Genomic DNA, 19,239 nt, shown 5'->3' with positions numbered 1-19,239 from the left:
AATCCACGTTATTGCCAATGATAGGATTTGTTTTCTTCTTTTGGCTGCTTACTGCACTTTTTAAACTGGATTTTATTCTTCTTTTTTGTTTGTAGTTTCGCTATGTGCTTCAACCATTGCTCTCATGGTTATGAGCAATAGCTTTGTGTTAATCGATATGTACCTATATCTATCTATCTTTCTGTCTATCTATCAATCAATCAATCATCTTTTTCTCTGTCCATCTGTCTTTGTGTAGAGAACAGTTAACCACATAGCCTATGTCACTTTCCTACATTATGCTTCCAAAAATCCTGCAAGGTAACTAGGCTGTATGGAGTGCACTTTCTTCACCGAGACACTTGCAGGTCGTGTCGGCAGCGTGTACTACAAAACCAGTAAATGGTTGTGCAGGGACATGAACCCGTGTCTCTCTCCTCAGTCCACTTTCATCTCCTTCTCACTTGCTGTCTGTATTTAGCCACATTCATTGACTAAGGGCTCCCTGAAGACCACAAGTATCCTTCCTCTGGGCCTGTTGTCGACAGAAAAGTAAACTTGTTGCTTTGCTCACCACCACGTTTGAAGGACATCGGCATGATCACTGCTGACAGGACAGAGGGTCAAATAAAAAGGAACACCAATTTCTAGACAGGAGCAGTTGGGAGCTAAGAGTGTATTGTGGAGTGACGTGTTTATTTGATTGTCCAAACTTCCCTCTTTAGGTGGTTATTACTTCACATTCGTGAAGATCATAAAACCCACCGATTTCATAGGCCCAGATGCTTGTTATTACAGCAACTCAGTTATTGAGGTGAGAGAAAATGGGAAGGACGTTGCTGCACCACTAAATCTATGGCTGGGCCCTGCTGAAAACAAACAAAAAGAATTCACGGTGGCCAGATAGGGCTATTTTCTACTGACTGTCTCTGGGGGCTCAAACAGAATCCATTTGTTTAACTGTTTGTTTTTCAGTTTCACTCGTGTAGTGTACTTGTCCTCACACCTTCAGCTTGTAGTTTGTCTGTGTCCTTGGATCTCCTGTGAGTCTCCTGTAAGGAATCACGTAGGTTTCTTGAGTTTTTATCCGTTCTTTTAACCCTGTGTCTTTTGTTTGCAGCACTCAGAGCCTGACCTTTTATTCTGATGATTCAGAGCTGTGCCCTTATTGCACTTAAAAATGTTTTTTTATTATCATTAGTCTACAATCATGTGAAGAACATTATGTTTACTCTTCTCCCCCTTCACCAAGTACCCCCGAAAATCCTCTTCAGTCGCTGTCCATCAGCGAGTAGTAAGATGCTATATAATCTCTACTAGTCTTCTCTGTGTTGTACAGCACTCATCATGCCCCACCGACCCCACGCAATATACATGCTTATCCTAATGAACCCATTCTTTCTCCCCGCACTTATCCATCCCCTCAGAACCACCCTGCCCAGTCCTTTTCCCTTTGGCAACTTTTAGTCAACTCTCGGGTTCTGTGAGTCCGCTGCTGTTTTATTCCTTCAGTTTTTCTTTGTTGTTATACTCCACACATGAGTCAAATCTTTTGATACTTCTCTTTCTCCGCCTGACCTATTTCTCTGAACATACTACCGTCTAGCTCCATCCACGTCATTGCAAATGGTAGGATTTGTTTTCTTCTTATGGCTGCCTACTGCACTTTGTAAACTAGATTTCATTCTTCCTTTTTGTTTGAAGTTTAGCTATGTGCTTTCACCATTCACCTCCTGGGTATGAGCAACAGCTTTGTGTCAATCGTTAAGTATCTGTATCTATCTATCGCTCTGTCTGTCCATAAATCTATCTATCATTCTATATATCCTTCTATCTATTTCTCTGTCCTTCTCTTTATTTATCTATCCATCTATCTACCTTCCTATCGTCTATCATGTGTATCATCTATCCATCTATCATCTGTCATCTATCTATCTGTCTATCTATGAATGAATCATCTTTCTTTCTGCCCATCTATCCTTATGTACAGAACAGTTAACAACACCACCTATGTCACTTCCCTACATTATGCTTCCAAAAATATTGCAAAGTCACTAGGCCGTAGGGAGAGCACTGGGCTCACTGAGACAATTGCAGATCGAGTCAGCCGCGTGTGCTTACAAAACCAGTAAATGGTGCAGGGACTTGAACCCGTATCTCTGTCCTCTGTCCTCTTAAACCTCCTTCTCGCTTGCTAACTGTATTTAGCCACATTCATTGACTAAGTGCTCACTGAAGACCACAAGTATACTTCATCTGTGCCTGTTGTAGACAGAAAAGTATACTTGGTGCTTTACTCACCACCGTGTTTGACGGACATTGGCGTGTTCACCACTGACAGAAGGAGGGACAAATTAAAAGGAACACCTATTTCTAGACAGGAGCATTTGGGAGCAAAGTGTGTGTTGTGGAGAGACGTGTTTGGTTGAGTGTCCAAACTTCCCTCTTTATGTGGTTATTACTTCTTTACAATCGTGAACATCATCAAACCCAGTGATTTCAAACGCCCAGACGCTAATTATTACAGCAATTCATTTGTTGAATGAGAAAAAATGAGAAGGACATTGCAGTACCACTCAATCTATACCTGGGCACCGCTGAAACCAAACCAAAAGAATTCACGGTGGCTAGGTAGGACTATTTTCTAGTGACTGTCTCTGGGGACTCAAACAGAATCCATTTGTTTCTTTGCTTCTCAGATTCACTTGTATAGTGTACCTGTCCCCGCCCCTCCAGCTTGTAGTTTGTCTGTGTCCTTGGATCTCAAGTGAGTCTCCATTAAGGGAGCACGTAGGTGAACTTGAGTTTTCACCAGTTCTTCTAACTCTGTGTCTTTTGATTGGAGCAGTCAAAGCCTGTACTTTTATTCTGATATTTGAGAGCTATGCTCTTACTGCACTTTGAAATTTTTTTTGTTCTCATTAATATACAATCACATGCAGAACATTATGTTTACTAGTGTACCCCCTTCACCAAGTCCTCGCCATATCCCAGTTACAGTCGCTCTCCGTCAGTGTGTAGTAAGATGCTGTAGAATCACTACTTGTCTTCTCTGTGTTGTATAGCCCTGCCCATGACCCTACAACCTACACATTATTCATGCTAATCCTAATGCCGCCATTCTTTTTCCCCACCCTTATCACTCCCTTCCCACAAACCCTACCCAGTCCCTTTCTCTTTGGTAACTGTTAGTCCACTCTCGGGTACTGTGTGTCTGCTGCTGTTTTTTCTTTCAGTTTTTCTTTGCTATCGTACTCCACACATGAGTGAAATCATTTGGTAAATGTATTTCTCCGACTGGCCTATTTGAGCATAATACCCTCTAGTTCCATCCACGTTATTGCCAATGACAGGATTTGTTTTCTTCTTATGGCTGCTTACTGCACTTTGTAAACTGGATTTCATTCTTCCTTTTTGTTTGAAGTTTAGCTATGTGTATTCACCATTCACCTCCCGGGTATGAGCAACAGCTTTGTTTCAATCGATATGTATCTGTATCTATCTATCGCTCTGTCTGTCTGTAAATCTATCTATCATTCTATATATCCTTCTTTCTATCTCTCTGTCCTTCTCTTTATTTATCTATCGATCTATCTAGCTTCCTATCGTCTATCATGTGTATCATCTATCTATCTATCATCTGTCATCTATCTATCTGTCTATCTATGAATCAATCATCTTTCTGTCTGTCCATCTATCCTTATGTACAGAAGAGTTAACAACACCACCTATGTCACTTCCCTACATTATGCTTCCAAAAATATTGCAAGGTCACTAGGCCGTAGTGAGAGCACTGGGCTCACTGAGACAATTGCAGATCGAGTCAGCCGCGTGTGCTTACAAAACCAGTAAATGGTGCAGGGACTTGAACCCGTATCTCTGTCCTCTGTCCTCTTAAACCTCCTTCTCGCTTGCTAACTGTATTTAGCCACATTCATTGACTAAGTGCTCACTGAAGACCACAAGTATACTTCATCTGTGCCTGTTGTAGACAGAAAAGTATATTGGTGCTTTACTCACCACCGTGTTTGACGGACATTGGCGTGTTCACCACTGATAGAAGGAGGGACAAATTAAAAGGAACACCTATTTCTAGACAGGAGCATTTGGGAGCAAAGTGTGTGTTGTGGAGAGACGTGTTTGGTTGAGTGTCCAAACTTCCCTCTTTATGTGGTTATTACTTCTTTACAATCGTGAACATCATCAAACCCAGTGATTTCAAACGCCCAGACGCATATTATTACAGCAATTCATTTGTTGATGTGAGAAAAAATGAGAAGGACATTGCAGTACCACTCAATCTATACCTGGGCACCACTGAAACCAAACCAAAAGAATTCACGGTGGCTAGGTAGGACTATTTTCTAGTGACTGTCTCTGGGGACTCAAACAGAATCCATTTGTTTCTTTGCTTCTCAGATTCACTTGTATAGTGTACCTGTCCCCGCCCCTCCAGCTTGTAGTTTGTCTGTGTCCTTGGATCTCAAGTGTGTCTCCAGTAAGGGAGCACGTAGGTGATCTTGAGTTTTCACCAGTTCTTCTAACTCTGTGTCTTTTATTGGAGCAGTCAAAGCCTGTACTTTTATTCTGATATTTGAGAGCTATGCTCTTACTGCACTTTGAAATTTTTTTTTGTTCTCATTAATATACAATCACATGCAGAACATTATGTTTACTAGTGTACCCCCTTCACCAAGTCCTCGCCATATCCCAGTTACAGTCGCTCTCCGTCAGCGTGTAGTAAGATGCTGTAGAATCACTACTTGTCTTCTCTGTGTTGTATAGCCCTGCCCATGACCCTACAACCTACACATTATTCATGCTAATCCTAATGCCCCCATTCTTTTTCCCCGCCCTTATCACTCCCTTGCCACAAACCCTACCCAGTCCCTTTCTCTTTGGTGACTGTTAGTCCACTCTCGGGTACTGTGTGTCTGCTGCTGTTTTTTCCTTCAGTTTTTCATTGCTATCGTACTCCACACATGAGTGAAATCATTTGGTACATGTATTTCTCCGACTGGCCTATTTGACTGAGCATAATACCCTCTAGCTAAATCCACGTTATTGCCAATGATAGGATTTGTTTTCTTCTTTTGGCTGCTTACTGCACTTTTTAAACTGGATTTTATTCTTCTTTTTTGTTTGTAGTTTCGCTATGTGCTTCAACCATTGCTCTCATGGTTATGAGCAATAGCTTTGTGTTAATCGATATGTACCTATATCTATCTATCTTTCTGTCTATCTATCAATCAATCAATCATCTTTTTCTCTGTCCATCTGTCTTTGTGTAGAGAACAGTTAACCACATAGCCTATGTCACTTTCCTACATTATGCTTCCAAAAATCCTGCAAGGTAACTAGGCTGTATGGAGTGCACTTTCTTCACCGAGACACTTGCAGGTCGTGTCGGCAGCGTGTACTACAAAACCAGTAAATGGTTGTGCAGGGACATGAACCCGTGTCTCTCTCCTCAGTCCACTTTCATCTCCTTCTCACTTGCTGTCTGTATTTAGCCACATTCATTGACTAAGGGCTCCCTGAAGACCACAAGTATCCTTCCTCTGGGCCTGTTGTCGACAGAAAAGTAAACTTGTTGCTTTGCTCACCACCACGTTTGAAGGACATCGGCATGATCACTGCTGACAGGACAGAGGGTCAAATAAAAAGGAACACCAATTTCTAGACAGGAGCAGTTGGGAGCTAAGAGTGTATTGTGGAGTGACGTGTTTATTTGATTGTCCAAACTTCCCTCTTTAGGTGGTTATTACTTCACATTCGTGAAGATCATAAAACCCACCGATTTCATAGGCCCAGATGCTTGTTATTACAGCAACTCAGTTATTGAGGTGAGAGAAAATGGGAAGGACGTTGCTGCACCACTAAATCTATGGCTGGGCCCTGCTGAAAACAAACAAAAAGAATTCACGGTGGCCAGATAGGGCTATTTTCTACTGACTGTCTCTGGGGGCTCAAACAGAATCCATTTGTTTAACTGTTTGTTTTTCAGTTTCACTCGTGTAGTGTACTTGTCCTCACACCTTCAGCTTGTAGTTTGTCTGTGTCCTTGGATCTCCTGTGAGTCTCCTGTAAGGAATCACGTAGGTTTCTTGAGTTTTTATCCGTTCTTTTAACCCTGTGTCTTTTGTTTGCAGCACTCAGAGCCTGACCTTTTATTCTGATGATTCAGAGCTGTGCCCTTATTGCACTTAAAAATGTTTTTTTATTATCATTAGTCTACAATCATGTGAAGAACATTATGTTTACTCTTCTCCCCCTTCACCAAGTACCCCCGAAAATCCTCTTCAGTCGCTGTCCATCAGCGAGTAGTAAGATGCTATATAATCTCTACTAGTCTTCTCTGTGTTGTACAGCACTCATCATGCCCCACCGACCCCACGCAATATACATGCTTATCCTAATGAACCCATTCTTTCTCCCCGCACTTATCCATCCCCTCAGAACCACCCTGCCCAGTCCTTTTCCCTTTGGCAACTTTTAGTCAACTCTCGGGTTCTGTGAGTCCGCTGCTGTTTTATTCCTTCAGTTTTTCTTTGTTGTTATACTCCACACATGAGTCAAATCTTTTGATACTTCTCTTTCTCCGCCTGACCTATTTCTCTGAACATACTACCGTCTAGCTCCATCCACGTCATTGCAAATGGTAGGATTTGTTTTCTTCTTATGGCTGCCTACTGCACTTTGTAAACTAGATTTCATTCTTCCTTTTTGTTTGAAGTTTAGCTATGTGCTTTCACCATTCACCTCCTGGGTATGAGCAACAGCTTTGTGTCAATCGTTAAGTATCTGTATCTATCTATCGCTCTGTCTGTCCATAAATCTATCTATCATTCTATATATCCTTCTATCTATTTCTCTGTCCTTCTCTTTATTTATCTATCCATCTATCTACCTTCCTATCGTCTATCATGTGTATCATCTATCCATCTATCATCTGTCATCTATCTATCTGTCTATCTATGAATGAATCATCTTTCTGTCTGCCCATCTATCCTTATGTACAGAACAGTTAACAACACCACCTATGTCACTTCCCTACATTATGCTTCCAAAAATATTGCAAAGTCACTAGGCCGTAGGGAGAGCACTGGGCTCACTGAGACAATTGCAGATCGAGTCAGCCGCGTGTGCTTACAAAACCAGTAAATGGTGCAGGGACTTGAACCCGTATCTCTGTCCTCTGTCCTCTTAAACCTCCTTCTCGCTTGCTAACTGTATTTAGCCACATTCATTGACTAAGTGCTCACTGAAGACCACAAGTATACTTCATCTGTGCCTGTTGTAGACAGAAAAGTATACTTGGTGCTTTACTCACCACCGTGTTTGACGGACATTGGCGTGTTCACCACTGATAGAAGGAGGGACAAATTAAAAGGAACACCTATTTCTAGACAGGAGCATTTGGGAGCAAAGTGTGTGTTGTGGAGAGACGTGTTTGGTTGAGTGTCCAAACTTCCCTCTTTATGTGGTTATTACTTCTTTACAATCGTGAACATCATCAAACCCAGTGATTTCAAACGCCCAGACGCTAATTATTACAGCAATTCATTTGTTGAATGAGAAAAAATGAGAAGGACATTGCAGTACCACTCAATCTATACCTGGGCACCGCTGAAACCAAACCAAAAGAATTCACGGTGGCTAGGTAGGACTATTTTCTAGTGACTGTCTCTGGGGACTCAAACAGAATCCATTTGTTTCTTTGCTTCTCAGATTCACTTGTATAGTGTACCTGTCCCCGCCCCTCCAGCTTGTAGTTTGTCTGTGTCCTTGGATCTCAAGTGAGTCTCCATTAAGGGAGCACGTAGGTGAACTTGAGTTTTCACCAGTTCTTCTAACTCTGTGTCTTTTGATTGGAGCAGTCAAAGCCTGTACTTTTATTCTGATATTTGAGAGCTATGCTCTTACTGCACTTTGAAATTTTTTTTGTTCTCATTAATATACAATCACATGCAGAACATTATGTTTACTAGTGTACCCCCTTCACCAAGTCCTCGCCATATCCCAGTTACAGTCGCTCTCCGTCAGCGTGTAGTAAGATGCTGTAGAATCACTACTTGTCTTCTCTGTGTTGTATAGCCCTGCCCATGACCCTACAACCTACACATTATTCATGCTAATCCTAATGCCGCCATTCTTTTTCCCCACCCTTATCACTCCCTTCCCACAAACCCTACCCAGTCCCTTTCTCTTTGGTAACTGTTAGTCCACTCTCGGGTACTGTGTGTCTGCTGCTGTTTTTTCCTTCAGTTTTTCTTTGCTATCGTACTCCACACATGAGTGAAATCATTTGGTACATGTATTTCTCCGACTGGCCTATTTGAGCATAATACCCTCTAGCTCCATCCACGTTATTGCCAATGACAGGATTTGTTTTCTTCTTATGGCTGCTTACTGCACTTTGTAAACTGGATTTCATTCTTCCTTTTTGTTTGAAGTTTAGCTATGTGCATTCACCATTCACCTCCCGGGTATGAGCAACAGCTTTGTTTCAATCGATATGTATCTGTATCTATCTATCGCTCTGTCTGTCTGTAAATCTATCTATCATTCTATATATCCTTCTTTCTATCTCTCTGTCCTTCTCTTTATTTATCTATCGATCTATTTAGCTTCCTATCGTCTATCATGTGTATCATCTATCTATCTATCATCTGTCATCTATCTATCTGTCTATCTATGAATCAATCATCTTTCTGTCTGCCCATCTATCCTTATGTACAGAACAGTTAACAACACCACCTATGTCACTTCCCTACATTATGCTTCCAAAAATATTGCAAGGTCACTAGGCCGTAGGGAGAGCACTGGGCTCACTGAGACAATTGCAGATCGAGTCAGCCGCGTGTGCTTACAAAACCAGTAAATGGTGCAGGGACTTGAACCCGTATCTCTGTCCTCTGTCCTCTTAAACCTCCTTCTCGCTTGCTAACTGTATTTAGCCACATTCATTGACTAAGTGCTCACTGAAGACCACAAGTATACTTCATCTGTGCCTGTTGTAGACAGAAAAGTATATTGGTGCTTTACTCACCACCGTGTTTGACGGACATTGGCGTGTTCACCACTGATAGAAGGAGGGACAAATTAAAAGGAACACCTATTTCTAGACAGGAGCATTTGGGAGCAAAGTGTGTGTTGTGGAGAGACGTGTTTGGTTGAGTGTCCAAACTTCCCTCTTTATGTGGTTATTACTTCTTTACAATCGTGAACATCATCAAACCCAGTGATTTCAAACGCCCAGACGCATATTATTACAGCAATTCATTTGTTGATGTGAGAAAAAATGAGAAGGACATTGCAGTACCACTCAATCTATACCTGGGCACCGCTGAAACCAAACCAAAAGAATTCACGGTGGCTAGGTAGGACTATTTTCTAGTGACTGTCTCTGGGGACTCAAACAGAATCCATTTGTTTCTTTGCTTCTCAGATTCACTTGTATAGTGTACCTGTCCCCGCCCCTCCAGCTTGTAGTTTGTCTGTGTCCTTGGATCTCAAGTGTGTCTCCAGTAAGGGAGCACGTAGGTGATCTTGAGTTTTCACCAGTTCTTCTAACTCTGTGTCTTTTGATTGGAGCAGTCAAAGCCTGTACTTTTATTCTGATATTTGAGAGCTATGCTCTTACTGCACTTTGAAATTTTTTTTTGTTCTCATTAATATACAATCACATGCAGAACATTATGTTTACTAGTGTACCCCCTTCACCAAGTCCTCGCCATATCCCAGTTACAGTCGCTCTCCGTCAGCGTGTAGTAAGATGCTGTAGAATCACTACTTGTCTTCTCTGTGTTGTATAGCCCTGCCCATGACCCTACAACCTACACATTATTCATGCTAATCCTAATGCCCCCATTCTTTTTCCCCGCCCTTATCACTCCCTTGCCACAAACCCTACCCAGTCCCTTTCTCTTTGGTAACTGTTAGTCCACTCTCGGGTACTGTGTGTCTGCTGCTGTTTTTTCCTTCAGTTTTTCTTTGCTATCGTACTCCACACATGAGTGAAATCATTTGGTACATGTATTTCTCCGACTGGCCTATTTGACTGAGCATAATACCCTCTAGCTAAATCCACGTTATTGCCAATGATAGGATTTGTTTTCTTCTTTTGGCTGCTTACTGCACTTTTTAAACTGGATTTTATTCTTCTTTTTTGTTTGTAGTTTCGCTATGTGCTTCAACCATTGCTCTCATGGTTATGAGCAATAGCTTTGTGTTAATCGATATGTACCTATATCTATCTATCTTTCTGTCTATCTATCAATCAATCAATCATCTTTTTCTCTGTCCATCTGTCTTTGTGTAGAGAACAGTTAACCACATAGCCTATGTCACTTTCCTACATTATGCTTCCAAAAATCCTGCAAGTAACTAGGCTGTATGGAGTGCACTTTCTTCACCGAGACACTTGCAGGTCGTGTCGGCAGCGTGTACTACAAAACCAGTAAATGGTTGTGCAGGGACATGAACCCGTGTCTCTATCCTCAGTCCACTTTCATCTCCTTCTCACTTGCTGTCTGTATTTAGCCACATTCATTGACTAAGGGCTCCCTGAAGACCACAAGTATCCTTCCTCTGGGCCTGTTGTCGACAGAAAAGTAAACTTGTTGCTTTGCTCACCACCACGTTTGAAGGACATCGGCATGATCACTGCTGACAGGACAGAGGGTCAAATAAAAAGGAACACCAATTTCTAGACAGGAGCAGTTGGGAGCTAAGAGTGTATTGTGGAGTGACGTGTTTATTTGATTGTCCAATCTTCCCTCTTTAGGTGGTTATTACTTCACATTCGTGAAGATCATAAAACCCACCAATTTCATAGGCCCAGATGCTTGTTATTACAGCAACTCAGTTATTGAGGTGAGAGAAAATGGGAAGGACGTTGCTGCACCACTAAATCTATGGCTGGGCCCTGCTGAAAACAAACAAAAAGAATTCACGGTGGCCAGATAGGGCTATTTTCTACTGACTGTCTCTGGGGGCTCAAACAGAATCCATTTGTTTAACTGTTTGTTTTTCAGTTTCACTCGTGTAGCGTACTTGTCCTCACACCTTCAGCTTGTAGTTTGTCTGTGTCCTTGGATCTCCTGTGAGTCTCCTGTAAGGAATCACGTAGGTTTCTTGAGTTTTTATCAGTTCTTTTAACCCTGTGTCTTTTGTTTGCAGCACTCAGAGCCTGACCTTTTATTCTGATGATTCAGAGCTGTGCCCTTATTGCACTTAAAAATGTTTTTTTATTATCATTAGTCTACAATCATGTGAAGAACATTATGTTTACTCTTCTCCCCCTTCACCAAGTACCCCCGAAAATCCTCTTCAGTCGCTGTCCATCAGCGAGTAGTAAGATGCTATATAATCTCTACTAGTCTTCTCTGTGTTGTACAGCACTCATCATGCCCCACCGACCCCACGCAATATACATGCTTATCCTAATGAACCCATTCTTTCTCCCCGCACTTATCCATCCCCTCAGAACCACCCTGCCCAGTCCTTTTCCCTTTGGCAACTTTTAGTCAACTCTCGGGTTCTGTGAGTCCGCTGCTGTTTTATTCCTTCAGTTTTTCTTTGTTGTTATACTCCACACATGAGTCAAATCTTTTGATACTTCTCTTTCTCCGCCTGACCTATTTCTCTGAACATACTACCGTCTAGCTCCATCCACGTCATTGCAAATGGTAGGATTTGTTTTCTTCTTATGGCTGCCTACTGCACTTTGTAAACTAGATTTCATTCTTTCTTTTTGTTTGAAGTTTAGCTATGTGCTTTCACCATTCACTTCCTGGGTATGAGCAACAGCTTTGTGTCAATCGTTAAGTATCTGTATCTATCTATCGCTCTGTCTGTCCATAAATCTATCTATCATTCTATATATCCTTCTATCTATTTCTCTGTCCTTCTCTTTATTTATCTATCCATCTATCTACCTTCCTATCGTCTATCATGTGTATCATCTATCTATCTATCATCTGTCATCTATCTATCTGTGTATCTATGAATGAATCATCTTTCTGTCTGCCCATCTATCCTTATGTACAGAACAGTTAACAACACCACCTATGTCACTTCCCTACATTATGCTTCCAAAAATATTGCAAAGTCACTAGGCCGTAGGGAGAGCACTGGGCTCACTGAGACAATTGCAGATCGAGTCAGCCGCGTGTGCTTACAAAACCAGTAAATGGTGCAGGGACTTGAACCCGTATCTCTGTCCTCTGTCCTCTTAAACCTCCTTCTCGCTTGCTAACTGTATTTAGCCACATTCATTGACTAAGTGCTCACTGAAGACCACAAGTATACTTCATCTGTGCCTGTTGTAGACAGAAAAGTATACTTGGTGCTTTACTCACCACCGTGTTTGACGGACATTGGCGTGTTCACCACTGATAGAAGGAGGGACAAATTAAAAGGAACACCTATTTCTAGACAGGAGCATTTGGGAGCAAAGTGTGTGTTGTGGAGAGACGTGTTTGGTTGAGTGTCCAAACTTCCCTCTTTATGTGGTTATTACTTCTTTACAATCGTGAACATCATCAAACCCAGTGATTTCAAACGCCCAGACGCTAATTATTACAGCAATTCATTTGTTGAATGAGAAAAAATGAGAAGGACATTGCAGTACCACTCAATCTATACCTGGGCACCGCTGAAACCAAACCAAAAGAATTCACGGTGGCTAGGTAGGACTATTTTCTAGTGACTGTCTCTGGGGACTCAAACAGAATCCATTTGTTTCTTTGCTTCTCAGATTCACTTGTTTAGTGTACCTGTCCCCGCCCCTCCAGCTTGTAGTTTGTCTGTGTCCTTGGATCTCAAGTGAGTCTCCATTAAGGGAGCACGTAGGTGATCTTGAGTTTTCACCAGTTCTTCTAACTCTGTGTCTTTTGATTGGAGCAGTCAAAGCCTGTACTTTTATTCTGATATTTGAGAGGTATGCTCTTACTGCACTTTGAAATTTTTTTTGTTCTCATTAATATACAATCACATGCAGAACATTATGTTTACTAGTGTACCCCCTTCACCAAGTCCTCGCCATATCCCAGTTACAGTCGCTCTCCGTCAGCGTGTAGTAAGATGCTGTAGAATCACTACTTGTCTTCTCTGTGTTGTATAGCCCTGCCCATGACCCTACAACCTACACATTATTCATGCTAATCCTAATGCCGCCATTCTTTTTCCCCACCCTTATCACTCCCTTCCCACAAACCCTACCCAGTCCCTTTCTCTTTGGTAACTGTTAGTCCACTCTCGGGTACTGTGTGTCTGCTGCTGTTTTTTCCTTCAGTTTTTCTTTGCTATCGTACTCCACACATGAGTGAAATCATTTGGTACATGTATTTCTCCGACTGGCCTATTTGAGCATAATACCCTCTAGCTCCATCCACGTTATTGCCAATGACAGGATTTGTTTTCTTCTTATGGCTGCTTACTGCACTTTGTAAACTGGATTTCATTCTTCCTTTTTGTTTGAAGTTTAGCTATGTGCTTTCACCTTTCACTTCCTGGGTATGAGCAACAGCTTTGTGTCAATCGATATGTATCTGTATCTGTCTATCGCTCTCTCTGTCTGTAAATCTATCTATCGTTCTATATATCCTTCTATCTATCTCTCTGTCCTTCTCTTTATTTATCTATCCATCTATCTAGCTTCCTATCGTCTGTCATGTGTATCATCTATCTATCTATCATCTGTCATCTATCTATCTGTCTATCAATGAATCAATCATCTTTCTGTCTGCCCATCTATCCTTATGTACAGAACAGTTAACAACACAACCTATGTCACTTCCCTACATTATGCTTCCAAAAATATTGCAAAGTCACTAGGCCGTAGGGAGAGCACTGGGCTCACTGAGACAATTGCAGATCGAGTCAGCCGCGTGTGCTTACAAAACCAGTAAATGGTGCAGGGACTTGAACCCGTATCTCTGTCCTCTGTCCTCTTAAACCTCCTTCTCGCTTGCTAACTGTATTTAGCCACATTCATTGACTAAGTGCTCACTGAAGACCACAAGTATACTTCATCTGTGCCTGTTGTAGACAGAAAAGTATACTTGGTGCTTTACTCACCACCGTGTTTGACGGACATTGGCGTGTTCACCACTGATAGAAGGAGGGACAAATTAAAAGGAACACCTATTTCTAGACAGGAGCATTTGGGAGCAAAGTGTGTGTTGTGGAGAGACGTGTTTGGTTGAGTGTCCAAACTTCCCTCTTTATGTGGTTATTACTTCTTTACAATCGTGAACATCATCAAACCCAGTGATTTCAAACGCCCAGACGCTAATTATTACAGCAATTCATTTGTTGAATGAGAAAAAATGAGAAGGACATTGCAGTACCACTCAATCTATACCTGGGCACCGCTGAAACCAAACCAAAAGAATTCACGGTGGCTAGGTAGGACTATTTTCTAGTGACTGTCTCTGGGGACTCAAACAGAATCCATTTGTTTCTTTGCTTCTCAGATTCACTTGTATAGTGTACCTGTCCCCGCCCCTCCAGCTTGTAGTTTGTCTGTGTCCTTGGATCTCAAGTGAGTCTCCATTAAGGGAGCACGTAGGTGAACTTGAGTTTTCACCAGTTCTTCTAACTCTGTGTCTTTTGATTGGAGCAGTCAAAGCCTGTACTTTTATTCTGATATTTGAGAGCTATGCTCTTACTGCACTTTGAAATTTTTTTTGTTCTCATTAATATACAATCACATGCAGAACATTATGTTTACTAGTGTACCCCCTTCACCAAGTCCTCGCCATATCCCAGTTACAGTCGCTCTCCGTCAGCGTGTAGTAAGATGCTGTAGAATCACTACTTGTCTTCTCTGTGTTGTATAGCCCTGCCCATGACCCTACAACCTACACATTATTCATGCTAATCCTAATGCCGCCATTCTTTTTCCCCACCCTTATCACTCCCTTCCCACAAACCCTACCCAGTCCCTTTCTCTTTGGTAACTGTTAGTCCACTCTCGGGTACTGTGTGTCTGCTGCTGTTTTTTCCTTCAGTTTTTCTTTGCTATCGTACTCCACACATGAGTGAAATCATTTGGTACATGTATTTCTCCGACTGGCCTATTTGACTGAGCATAATACCCTCTAGCTAAATCCACGTTATTGCCAATGATAGGATTTGTTTTCTTCTTTTGGCTGCTTACTGCACTTTTTAAACTGGATTTTATTCTTCTTTTTTGTTTGTAGTTTCGCTATGTGCTTCAACCATTGCTCTCATGGTTATGAGCAATAGCTTTGTGTTAATCGATATGTACCTATATCTATCTATCTTTCTGTCTATCTATCAATCAATCAATCATCTTTTTCTCTGTCCATCTGTCTTTGTGTAGAGAACAGTTAACCACATAGCCTATGTCACTTTCCTACATTATGCTTCCAAAAATCCTGCAAGGTAACTAGGCTGTATGGAGTGCACTTTCTTCACCGAGACACTTGCAGGTCGTGTCGGCAGCGTGTACTACAAAACCAGTAAATGGTTGTGCAGGGACATGAACCCGTGTCTCTATCCTCAGTCCACTTTCATCTCCTTCTCACTTGCTGTCTGTATTTAGCCACATTCATTGACTAAGGGCTCCCTGAAGACCACAAGTATCCTTCCTCTGGGCCTGTTGTCGACAGAAAAGTAAACTTGTTGCTTTGCTCACCACCACGTTTGAAGGACATCGGCATGATCACTGCTGACAGGACAGAGGGTCAAATAAAAAGGAACACCAATTTCTAGACAGGAGCAGTTGGGAGCTAAGAGTGTATTGTGGAGTGACGTGTTTATTTGATTGTCCAAACTTCCCTCTTTAGGTGGTTATTACTTCACATTCGTGAAGATCATAAAACCCACCGATTTCATAGGCCCAGATGCTTGTTATTACAGCAACTCAGTTATTGAGGTGAGAGAAAATGGGAAGGACGTTGCTGCACCACTAAATCTATGGCTGGGCCCTGCTGAAAACAAACAAAAAGAATTCACGGTGGCCAGATAGGGCTATTTTCTACTGACTGTCTCTGGGGGCTCAAACAGAATCCATTTGTTTAACTGTTTGTTTTTCAGTTTCACTCGTGTAGCGTATTGTCCTCACACCTTCAGCTTGTAGTTTGTCTGTGTCCTTGGATCTCCTGTGAGTCTCCTGTAAGGAATCACGTAGGTTTCTTGAGTTTTTGTCCGTTCTTTTAACCCTGTGTCTTTTGTTTGCAGCACTCAGAGCCTGACCTTTTATTCTGATGATTCAGAGCTGTGCCCTTATTGCACTTAAAAATGTTTTTTTATTATCATTAGTCTACAATCATGTGAAGAACATTATGTTTACTCTTCTCCCCCTTCACCAAGTACCCCCGAAAATCCTCTTCAGTCGCTGTCCATCAGCGAGTAGTAAGATGCTATATAATCTCTACTAGTCTTCTCTGTGTTGTACAGCACTCATCATGCCCCACCGACCCCACGCAATATACATGCTTATCCTAATGAACCCATTCTTTCTCCCCGCACTTATCCATCCCCTCAGAACCACCCTGCCCAGTCCTTTTCCCTTTGGCAACTTTTAGTCAACTCTCGGGTTCTGTGAGTCCACTGCTGTTTTATTCCTTCAGTTTTTCTTTGTTGTTATACTCCACACATGAGTCAAATCTTTTGATACTTGTCTTTCTCCGCCTGACCTATTTCTCTGAACATACTACCGTCTAGCTCCATCCACGTCATTGCAAATGGTAGGATTTGTTTTCTTCTTATGGCTGCCTACTGCACTTTGTAAACTAGATTTCATTCTTCCTTTTTGTTTGAAGTTTAGCTATGTGCTTTCACCATTCACCTCCTGGGTATGAGCAACAGCTTTGTGTCAATCGTTAAGTATCTGTATCTATCTATCGCTCTGTCTGTCCATAAATCTATCTATCATTCTATATATCCTTCTATCTATTTCTCTGTCCTTCTCTTTATTTATCTATCCATCTATCTACCTTCCTATCGTCTATCATGTGTATCATCTATCCATCTATCATCTGTCATCTATCTATCTGTCTATCTATGAATCAATCATCTTTCTGTCTGCCCATCTATCCTTATGTACAGAACAGTTAACAACACCACCTATGTCACTTCCCTACATTATGCTTCCAAAAATATTGCAAAGTCACTAGGCCGTAGGGAGAGCACTGGGCTCACTGAGACAATTGCAGATCGAGTCAGCCGCGTGTGCTTACAAAACCAGTAAATGGTGCAGGGACTTGAACCCGTATCTCTGTCCTCTGTCCTCTTAAACCTCCTTCTCGCTTGCTAACTGTATTTAGCCACATTCATTGACTAAGTGCTCACTGAAGACCACAAGTATACTTCATCTGTGCCTGTTGTAGACAGAAAAGTATACTTGGTGCTTTACTCACCACCGTGTTTGACGGACATTGGCGTGTTCACCACTGATAGAAGGAGGGACAAATTAAAAGGAACACCTATTTCTAGACAGGAGCATTTGGGAGCAAAGTGTGTGTTGTGGAGAGACGTGTTTGGTTGAGTGTCCAAACTTCCCTCTTTATGTGGTTATTACTTCTTTACAATCGTGAACATCATCAAACCCAGTGATTTCAAACGCCCAGACGCTAATTATTACAGCAATTCATTTGTTGAATGAGAAAAAATGAGAAGGACATTGCAGTACCACTCAATCTATACCTGGGCACCGCTGAAACCAAACCAAAAGAATTCACGGTGGCTAGGTAGGACTATTTTCTAGTGACTGTCTCTGGGGACTCAAACAGAATCCATTTGTTTCTTTGCTTCTCAGATTCACTTGTATAGTGTACCTGTCCCCGCCCCTCCAGCTTGTAGTTTGTCTGTGTCCTTGGATCTCAAGTGAGTCTCCATTAAGGGAGCACGTAGGTGAACTTGAGTTTTCACCAGTTCTTCTAACTCTGTGTCTTTTGATTGGAGCAGTCAAAGCCTGTACTTTTATTCTGATATTTGAGAGCTATGCTCTTACTGCACTTTGAAATTTTTTTTGTTCTCATTAATATACAATCACATGCAGAACATTATGTTTACTAGTGTACCCCCTTCACCAAGTCCTCGCCATATCCCAGTTACAGTCGCTCTCCGTCAGTGTGTAGTAAGATGCTGTAGAATCACTACTTGTCTTCTCTGTGTTGTATAGCCCTGCCCATGACCCTACAACCTACACATTATTCATGCTAATCCTAATGCCGCCATTCTTTTTCCCCACCCTTATCACTCCCTTCCCACAAACCCTACCCAGTCCCTTTCTCTTTGGTAACTGTTAGTCCACTCTCGGGTACTGTGTGTCTGCTGCTGTTTTTTCTTTCAGTTTTTCTTTGCTATCGTACTCCACACATGAGTGAAATCATTTGGTAAATGTATTTCTCCGACTGGCCTATTTGAGCATAATACCCTCTAGTTCCATCCACGTTATTGCCAATGACAGGATTTGTTTTCTTCTTATGGCTGCTTACTGCACTTTGTAAACTGGATTTCATTCTTCCTTTTTGTTTGAAGTTTAGCTATCTGTATTCACCATTCACCTCCCGGGTATGAGCAACAGCTTTGTTTCAATCGATATGTATCTGTATCTATCTATCGCTCTGTCTGTCTGTAAATCTATCTATCATTCTATATATCCTTCTTTCTATCTCTCTGTCCTTCTCTTTATTTATCTATCGATCTATCTAGCTTCCTATCGTCTATCATGTGTATCATCTATCTATCTATCATCTGTCATCTATCTATCTGTCTATCTATGAATCAATCATCTTTCTGTCTGTCCATCTATCCTTATGTACAGAAGAGTTAACAACACCACCTATGTCACTTCCCTACATTATGCTTCCAAAAATATTGCAAGGTCACTAGGCCGTAGTGAGAGCACTGGGCTCACTGAGACAATTGCAGATCGAGTCAGCCGCGTGTGCTTACAAAACCAGTAAATGGTGCAGGGACTTGAACCCGTATCTCTGTCCTCTGTCCTCTTAAACCTCCTTCTCGCTTGCTAACTGTATTTAGCCACATTCATTGACTAAGTGCTCACTGAAGACCACAAGTATACTTCATCTGTGCCTGTTGTAGACAGAAAAGTATATTGGTGCTTTACTCACCACCGTGTTTGACGGACATTGGCGTGTTCACCACTGATAGAAGGAGGGACAAATTAAAAGGAACACCTATTTCTAGACAGGAGCATTTGGGAGCAAAGTGTGTGTTGTGGAGAGACGTGTTTGGTTGAGTGTCCAAACTTCCCTC

The sequence above is a fragment of the Manis pentadactyla genome, chromosome 1 (assembly GCF_030020395.1).
Source record: "Manis pentadactyla isolate mManPen7 chromosome 1, mManPen7.hap1, whole genome shotgun sequence".
Classification (NCBI taxonomy): Eukaryota; Metazoa; Chordata; class Mammalia; order Pholidota; family Manidae; genus Manis; species Manis pentadactyla.
Note: the sequence above shows the minus strand (reverse complement) of the source record.